Below are 9,740 nucleotides of genomic sequence, written 5' to 3'. Positions count from 1 at the left end.
CAAATTGTCAAATTTATTCTCATCTGCACAGCAATGGTGATGCACAAGTACAGTCAAAAATCCTTGTTTGCGGCAGCATCACAAGCACACAGAGTAAGACGTGCACCAAAAAATATTATACATCAATGTCACAAAATTCTACAAGTAAAAAGACAGTTGATAATATGTTTATGCCGGTATTTGTTTCAACTACACAGTTTGGAGAGAGAAGTGTCACAATTGTCATCACCAGATCAGAACCATGTGAGGTGGCACAATGGAGACAAGGAACTAGTCGCATACATCTTCAGAAAAACACAAAGTTCTGGGGTAATTTAACGGGTTAGGCAGCATCTGTGAAAGGAATGCATCGGTATATTTTCCCCTGGAGATTAATAGTTTATCAAGAATAATCCGGGTCTATTTCGAGCTAGGATGGAGTTCGCCTTGGATGAGACAAATGTGAATGAATTATACTTTATTGTTACGGTACAAAGGTACAGTGAAATAGTTTGTTTTGCATAAATCCTATGCAGTACACAAGTGTCGCCACGTGTTGTCGATGACAATGTTACAGAATACTGACTAGCTCCATCTACTGCTTGCCACTGCGCAGCACCCACTCTGTCCCCGTCACTCCCCCCTTTGTTCTCGATGGCCTCATGCCAGGTCCGCCTATTGTCCTGGGCGGCCCTCCGCCAGGTCCCCTCATTACTCTTGCCGGTGCACCTCGTTCTCAGTCCTTCCTCGCTCCGGCATGGGGCAGATTCGGAATCTGCGGTGGGCGAGCCGCGTCTTCCAGGGCGCGTCATGGAAACAGAGAAAATAGGTGCGGGAGCTGGCCATTCGGCTCTTCGAGCCAGCACCGCCATTCATTTTGATCATGGCTGATCATCCACAATCAGTAACCTGTGCCCAACTTCTCCCCATCTCCCTTGATTCCACTGGCCCCCAGAGCTGTATCTAACTATCTCTTAAATGTATCCATTGATTTGGCCTCCACTGCCCTCTCTGGCTGAGAATTCCACATATTCACACCTCTCTGGGTGAAAAAGTTTCTTCTCACCTCAGTTTTAAATGACCTCCCCTTTATTCTAGGACTGTGGCCCCTGGTTCTGAACTCCCCCAACATTGGGAAAAAATTTCCTGCATCAAGCTTGTCCAGTCCTTTTATAATTTTTGTGTCTCTATACGATCCCCTCTCATCCTTCTAAGCTCCAGTGAAAACAAGCCTAGTCTTTTCAATCTTTCCTCACATGGCAGTCCCGCCATCCCAGGGATCAATCTCGAGAACCTTTGGTACACTGCCTTAAATACAAGGATGTCCTTCCTCAAATTAGGAGACCAAAACTGTACACAATACTCCAGATGAGGTCTTACCAGGGCCATATACAACTGCAGAAGACCCTCTTTACTCCGATACTGAAATCCTCTCGTTATGAAGGCCAACATTCCATTAGCTTTCTTCACTGCCTGCTGTACCTGCACGCTAACTTTCAGTGACTGGTGTTCAAGGACACCCAGGTCTCGTTGCACTTCCCCCTTGCCTAACATGACACCATTGAGATAATAATCTGTCTCCTTGTTTTTGCCGCCAAAGTGGATAACCTCACATTTATCTATAACTAGACCAAGTGGACCCGTTGGGTCCATTCCTCGTAGAGGGGGAACAGGGAAGCGGAGATGGTGTGACTGAGTGAGCCCTGGACCCAAAGCATCTCCTGTATTGGTGTAGCACCCTCAATTCCCCCTCCCCCCCCACTAAAACCTCCTTATCCCCCCTCCTCCCCCCACTGACCCACTCCATCCCCCCACCCCACCCCCACTTGCCCTTCACCTGCCCCCACTCTGCCAGGACATCTGGTGTTTAAGAGTGTCGAACGCTCTCTGTTCATGCCAAGACCATACAGTATCTACGAGTCAGCTGGCGCAATGGGGCTGATATTTGGCTGAAATTCGGAATGAATTTCCCCAGGTAGTTTACCATTCTAAGGAATCTCTGCAGGTCGGCCACGTCAATGGGTGCCGGTAATTTGCTGATTGCAATAGTCTTTGATGGATCGGGCTTGAGACCGTCACTGGTGAAAACACGGCCCACGTAGTTCACCTCGCTCACCCGGATTTTGCACTTGAGGGGGTTGAACTTGAGGTTTATCTCTTTGGCGCGGTCAAGAACTCTCGTTAAGCGTGCGTCATGTTCCTGGACAGTCTGTCCGGCAACGAGGATGTCATCAACAATAATTGAGCATGGGTAACCAGCAAACAGTTGTTCCATGGTGCGCTGGAATACTTTGCTTGCCGAGTTTATGCCAAATGGCATGCGCAGAGATTTGTAATGTCCAAAGGGTGTACTGAAAGTGGTCAGCTTGGAAGAGATGTGATCCAGCGGAATTTGCCAGAAAGAACACTTGGCATCGAGGACGGAGAATACTGTAGCCTTGCCTAGCTGCGCTGCAACGTCTTCCACTGTGCTCATAGGGTAGTGTGGACGTTTGATGGCAGTGTTCAAGTCCCTGGGATTGATACAAATCCGTATTTCTTCCTTGTTCTTTTTGGTTGCAACCACCATGGATGAGACACAGTCCGATGGCTCAGCAACAGGGGCAATCACACCCATAGTCACTATCCTGTTCAGTTCGTTTTGTACGCATTCCCGCATAGCATGGGGAATCCGGTGGGCAGGACAGACAACCGGCACGACCTCTGGGTTGGTTGTGATTGTGCACTTGACAGGACGCTTGTCAAGCTTGACGTCGATGAGATTTCCATATTGTGAGAGGAACTGTTGGGTGGAGCCATGTGCGGGAGTCCGTTGATGGACCGCCGAAACAAAGGTGACCAAGCCAAGGTCATAACAGGCAGCAATGCCTAGCAGGGGAGTCACTTTCTCCCGGACAACAAAAAAACTCAGATTGTACACGCTTGACGCTGGATGGCACTGTAACTCGATTGTTCCAACAGGGTTGATAGTACCCCCTCCAAAGGGAAGCAGCAAGGCTGTGGTTTGTTTGATGCCCCTGGCATTCCGAATCCTGTGGAGCTCAGATAAGGATAGAACGTTGCAACGAGCCTCAGTATCAAGTTTAGATGTAACATTCACACCGTTAATGAGGAGGGTGACCATGGGATCGAGATGTTTACCAGACAGGTCCAATAAGGAATGTATGCTGTTGTTCAGTCCATCGATAGCAGGTGAGGCAGGCTCGTTAGGTTCAGGGAGTGTTGTAGGAGTAGCTTGGGAATGTTCTGCCTGTAGCAGTTGCACAGATTGTTTTGTTTCAGATCTGTTCCCACAGGAACGACAGCAACGAATGAAATGATTTCTGCGTTTACAGTAATTGCAGATTTTTCCAAAAGCAGGGCATTGTTCACGACTTGCAACATGTGAACCTCCACAGTTCCCACATTCATTGATGAATCCGGCATAGGATCTACCAGGCACTTCCGAAGGCAGGCGCTGAGCCCGGTAAAACGTGCCGGCAACATTTACATCATAAGCAGAGTGGGGTCCCAGAGTCTTAGTGTGCGTGTCTGTCAACTTTGCAACACAACAGCGATTCTCAGCCCTTTCCAGTGTGAGGTCAGCATAAGTTCATCCTGCACCTTGTCACTAAGAATACCATATACCAGTCTGTCACGAATGAGACTATCACACAAGTTTCCGAATGTGCATCGGCTAGCAATATGTTTTAAAGAGCTGATATAGGCTTCGACTGGCTCACCTTGCATCTGGCTGCACGCTAAAATTCTGTGGCGCTCCATTACGAGATTGGTGCGTAGCTCACACAGCTGTCTGAACTTCTTAAGGAGGCAGGCTGGATCGTCTATAGATTCTGCCGGGACGACCTCCGCGCCCGTGTCATCTAACTGGGCTGGAGCGTAGTGGAACCAGTGTGCACGTCAAATGGCTTCTGTACCAGCCAAGTTGATGAGGATAGATGCACGAATTTCTGGTGGTGCAGCACGATGGGCTGCACGGATATATACGTTGAAGTCCTCTTCGAAGATGCGCCAGCACTCAGCGAGGTCGCCATTAAATACGAGCGGATTGGGCTTCCGAAACGTAGCAGCCATATCGAGATAACAAACCAAACAGAAAAAGAAAACGAGGTAAAATAAACCGGAACCAAACTAGGCGATTAAAAGGTTCAAAACTTCTGACACCGTGTTGTTGGTATCAAACCCATACACAGGAGTAACAACTCATAGTTTTATTGTAACACAAGTGGAGGAAACATTACATTCTATCGTCTCCGCAGTCAGCATCTAGTGTGCTGTGAGACAGCATAAGGAAGCTTACATAGTCTAGGTAGGGATGAAGATCCAGACTGGATCACATGTGGAATGTGCAGCATGCATAATAAGTGAGGTGATCTAATATGGTAATCTATAATAGTCTCCTTTGTTCAACTACAACACTGTTATTTCTGGTTTAACCTTCTCCCTCTGAAAGTGCAGATTAAAACTAATCATATTATGGTCACGACCTCCAAGTGGTTCCTTTACCTTGAGTTCCCTTATTAAATCTGGTTCATTGGACAACACTAAATCCAGAATTGCCTTTTCTCTGGTAGGCTTCAGTACAAGCTGCTCTAAGAATCCATCTCGGAGGCACTCAACAAACTCCCTTTCTTGGGGTCCAGAACCAACCTGATTTTCCCAGCCTACCTACATATTGAAATCCCCCATAACTACAGTAGCATTACCTTTGTTACATGCCAATTTTAACTCCTGCTGCAACTTACACCCTATATCCAGGCTACTGTTTGGGGGCCTGTAGATAACTCCTATTAGTGTCTTCTTACCGTTACAATTTCTCAACTCTATCCACGGTGACTCTACATCGTCAGTTCCAATGTCACCCCTCACAAGGGACTGAATTCCATCCCTCACCAACAGTGCTACCCCACGTCCTCTGCCCATCTGCCTGTCCTTTCTATAGGACGTATAACCCTGAATATTCAGTTTCCAGTCCTGATCCTTCTGCAGACAGATCTCTGTAATCCCCACAATGTCATACCTACCAATCTCTAACTGAGCCTCAATCTCATCCACTTTACTTCTTATACTTTGCGCATTCATACACAGTACTTTTAATCCTTTGCTCATCTCAGCTTCCACATCGATTCCTATTATAATTGGCGATATTCTACTATTGCTTTGTGAGCTTTCTGTCCTGTTAATTCTGGGGTGTTTCTTAATTATTCCTAAACTCTCTTTCCCTTTACCTCCATCCTTATTCTCCTGCTGCTCACAATTCATTTCTTGGGATTCTGGCTAGGTGACACTTTGCCACGCATTCCCCAGGACTATAATAGCGAGGAAGAAGAGGAAGAAGAAAATGAAAATGGATTTCCCCGAAGAATTTACAGCAGCATTTTGAATATTCCTGATCAAAGTGTCCTGGATCAGTTTTACAACATCTCCATTCAGAATGTGAGCCAAGAGCCAAATCAGACCTGTGAATTTGTAGAAAGCTTTGTGGACAATCTTTTGGAGGCCAGTGGGAATCTTTGTCAGTGGAACTCTGAGCTGATCCTTGAAGACTGTGGGTATTGGGAGTCAGTTTGAAAAATGGGGCTGTAAATATGTGATATTTTGGTTCCGATTTTTCTCCAGGATGGATATTGTTTTAAACCAGAGGTTTGTTCCTGTGACATCCCACCAGAAAAACAGAGTTATGGCAGGATTCTCATGGTTACACCAAACAATGCTGACTTGGGCTGCCAAAGTAAAACCACACAATTTGAAGGGGATATTCTTTGCCTTATTCACAGCAAGAGATTTGAACCTGATGTTCGTGCCAATTGCCTTGCTTCTGTCATGTGTTCCGATTGGTATTTGGATTATAAGAAGGTAGTAAAATGGTTCAGGGATTTATTGGCCAAATCGTGGAACAAAATTTGCCATAAATATGATTTTGAACTTACCGTTTGCAATATTACAGGTTGCTGTGGTTTAAAAGTACATTATCAGTCTGGGCGAACCATTTGCATACAAGTCTTTCCTGCTGTGCGGCTGAAGAATTCAGATGTCCATCTTGTACCTAGTTTTTTAGATTGCTCGATGAATACTCCAGCATCCACGACCTACTGGAACATTTCCTGTGCAGTTTGTGAGTACCGGTTTCTACAAATCATTGCCAAAAATACCCCCAAAAGTTCATGTCATCTCAAATGCCTTCAAATACTGATCTTTTTAATGGAAAAACAGTGCAGTTCTCCAGACCAGCGACATGTTCTTGGTTCCTATGTCTTTAAGACTGTCTTTATGCATCTGCTGTTAAGTCAGCCATTTTCAAACTGGCATGAAAGTCACCTCGAACATCGGCTGAGAGATATGTTAAAATATCTCGGAAAATGCTTGGATGAGAAAAGGCTACGGAGATTTATGATTGGAAATCAATCACTTCTTAAGCAAATTGAAATTCCAGAAATTCTTCTAAAAGCAGAGCCTATAAACCTCTTCCGGTCATTTGTAATAGAACGTGATTCTTACAGTCAGGCACTGATGGAGTATCAGAAAATATTAAGGGACATGTGTCCGTTAATGATGGAGTGCATTAAAAATTATACAGCCAGCTGATTGAAAACATTGTACTTGTTCCCAGTAGACAACAGGAAACGTAGATGCTGAAATCTTGAGGCTTCGCTCCCTGGTTGGGACCAGAATTATTTAAGATATGTAATATTTACAGTACTATTAAGAATAAAATCAATAGATTTTTTTAAATATCAAGAATAAACTATAAGAATACATTTAATAGATTTTTCTTCAAAAATAAACTTTATTCAGAATAAAAAATGTATACAACAGAAAAATTGTGCCAAAATTCTTCATATATTCTCAGTGTCTGTCCATTCAATAGTGCCATGCTCAGTGATCTTTCTGTCTTTTAACATTACACCGTTGGTCTCTTGAGGTGATCTCCCTTCCTCAGTTTGAGGGGTGTCCCCACTGGGTTCTGCCCTTCCATACCCAACAGTGAAACGACCCTGGAAAGTGGTCCTCCCCCACAGAGCCTTGGTGTTGGCTGCACCAAGCTTCAGTGCATCGCTCAGCATATAAGAAGCTTGAAATGGGCCAGTCGGCAACATTCCCTGATGAACAAATCGCTGTGCTGGGAGTTTTGGGCAGACCAAAGAGAGTTGATGGAATTTCAGCAGCATTGGATGCCTGTCTGGGAACATCAATGGGAACAGCCCACAAATCAGAACTGTTGGGGATGAACCATGGCAAGGATTTTTGCATGGTTCACCAGCAGTGTTGCAGTGCTGATTTTTTATGTGCCGGAGCTGTCACGAGTGCCAATAGACAATAGGTGCAGGAGGAGGCCATTCGGCCCTTCGAGCCAGCACCGCCATTCAATGTGATCATGGCTGATCATTCTCAATCAGTACCCCGTTCCTGCCTTCTCCCCATACCCCCTGACTCCGCTATCCTTAAGAGCTCTATCTAGCTCTCTCTTAAATGCATTCAGAGAATTGGCCTCCACTGCCTTCTGAGGCAGAGAATTCCACAGATTCACAACTCTCTGATTGAAAAAGTTTTCCTCATCTCAGTTCTAAATGGCCCACCCCTTATTCTTAAACTGTGGCCCCTTGTTCTGGACTCCCCCAACATTGGGAACATGTTTCCTGCCTCTAACGTGACCAACCCCTTAATAATCTTATACGTTTCGATAAGATCCCCTCTCATCCTAACAGCGCCGCTGTTAAATTCCCCATTGTTTATTTTGGCTTTATTTTACAGAGGTGCCGGAGCGGCGCTCCAGTGAACTCCGGCAGCACTGCGCCCCCCCCTGTTCACCAGACCCTCTTTGCAAATTCATACTCTGCAAAGAGGAGAACAACCTCTCCTCTCCTTAATGGTTCAAGTGCGTATTCATCGATATGCCGGATCTCCACAATCTTTTTAGGAAGTAGAGGCGTTGATGGGTGTTCCTTATGGTTGTATCAATGTGCTGGGTCCGGGACAGGAAACAATTAGTCATTTAAATGCATTCACTTTCATATTTCATGAAACACCAGGTTATTTCACTATTTACCCACAGACCATCACAGAACTCAGATAGCAACATTTTCAGTTTATATTTGATGGTGTCACACAAATGAAACAAAGATTTCTTATATGACTCAAGGAATTTTAGGGAATAAATTTAGAGATACCATATTAAATGTTAACTATCTCTCGACATTCTCATTATTAATGCAGGATATCGACCCAAAACATCAACTACCCCTTTGGCTCCATAGATGATGTTTGACATGCTGAGGTCCTCCAGCAGTTTATTTTGTATTATATTTAACATCTTAGGCCCCCTTGGTTATGGCTGACCATGGGTGATGCATCCTAGTTGGCTGCTTGCTCCACACCTTGGCTAGAGCATCGTTGCTTGTGGCTGAAGAGACCAACGCGGGAGTGACAGTCTCTGTGGCAAAGGTCACATTTGTGTGTGGTCTCTGGTCTGTTGAAGTTGCTGCGCTCCTTTCTGCGTGCCCGCTTGTCTGCCGCTGTGTTCATCAGTTTCTCTTCCCCCGTTTTGAGATGTTGGTTCAGGGTACCTCTCCACCTCATGCGGTCAGCTGCAAGGCTCTCCCAGGACTCCACATCGATGTGGAGCGCCTTCAAATCTCTCTTGCAGACATCCTTGTAACGTAGCTGGGGGCGGCCGATGGTTCTCCTCCCAGATGTCAGCTCTCCATAGAGGATGTCTTTTGGAATACGGCCATCCTCCATGCGGTGGACATGGCCCAGCCACCGCAGCCTGTGCTGCCTGAGTAGAGTGTACATACTCGGAAGGCCAGCGCCAGACAGAATCTCGGCATTGGACACTCTGTCTTGCCAGGATATACCCAGGATACGGCGGATGCTTCTCAGGTGGAAGGTGTTGAGTCTTCTCTCCAATCTGGCATATGTAGTCCATGTCTCACTGCTGTACAGCAGCGTGCTGTTGGCACAGGCATTGTAGACTGCTATCTTTGTCTTCACTGTCAGCTTTGGATTGGTCCACACTCGAGTTGTGAGGCGAGCGAGAGTTGTAGCTGCCTTCCCGATCCTCTTGTCAATCTGTGTGTCCAAGGAGAGTTTGTCGGTGATGGTGGAGCCGAGGTACGTGAACTGATGGACGGCATCGAGTTCATAGTCGTCGATGGTGATGACAGGCGGTGCCTCTGCATCCTGTCCCAGGACGTTCAGCCCAAAGTCCTTGCAAGCCCGATAGAAGCGGTCAATCAGTGACTGTAGTTCCTGTTGGGTGTGGGACACAACTGCTGTGTCATCGGCGAACAACATGTCTCTGATGAGAGCTTCACGTACTTTTGTCTTGGCTCGGAGGCGGGTGAGGTTGAAGAGCTTGCCGTCTGATCTAGTACGCAGGTAGATCCCCTCTGTTGCGGTGCCGAAGGCATGTTTCAGGAGCAGAGTGAAGAAAATCCCAAAGTGTGTGGGAGCGAGGACGCAGCCTTGTTTGACGCACTGCGGATGTCGAAGGGCTCCGAGAAACTGCCATTGAACTGCACTGTCCCCTTCGTGTTGATGTGGAAGGATTCTATCATGCTCTGCAGTTTTGGTGTGCAGCCAAACTTTGGGAGAGCCTTGAATAGGCCATCTCTGCTGACAAAGTCGAACGCCTTGGTGAGGTCAATGAAAGCAATATACAGGGGCATCCACTGTTCTCTGCACTTCTCCTGCAGCAGGCGAAGGGAGAAGACCATGTCTACTGTTGACCTTCCAGCTCGGAAACCGCACTGTGACTCTGG

The 9,740-nt window shown here is 46.3% G+C and overlaps 1 pseudogene; it reads left to right on the top strand.

Moving 5' to 3' along the window:
- Window positions 1-3,945: 3,945 nt before the first annotated feature.
- LOC144610252 (inositol 1,4,5-trisphosphate receptor-interacting protein-like 1) lies at window positions 3,946-6,564 on the top strand (annotated as a pseudogene).
- Window positions 6,565-9,740: the final 3,176 nt, after the last annotated feature.

This window comes from Rhinoraja longicauda, chromosome 36 (genome assembly GCF_053455715.1).
Source record: "Rhinoraja longicauda isolate Sanriku21f chromosome 36, sRhiLon1.1, whole genome shotgun sequence".
In the NCBI taxonomy this organism is placed as follows: domain Eukaryota; kingdom Metazoa; phylum Chordata; class Chondrichthyes; order Rajiformes; family Arhynchobatidae; genus Rhinoraja; species Rhinoraja longicauda.
The sequence above is the reverse complement of the archived record's forward strand: the minus strand, read 5'-3'. Positions and strand labels throughout refer to the sequence as shown.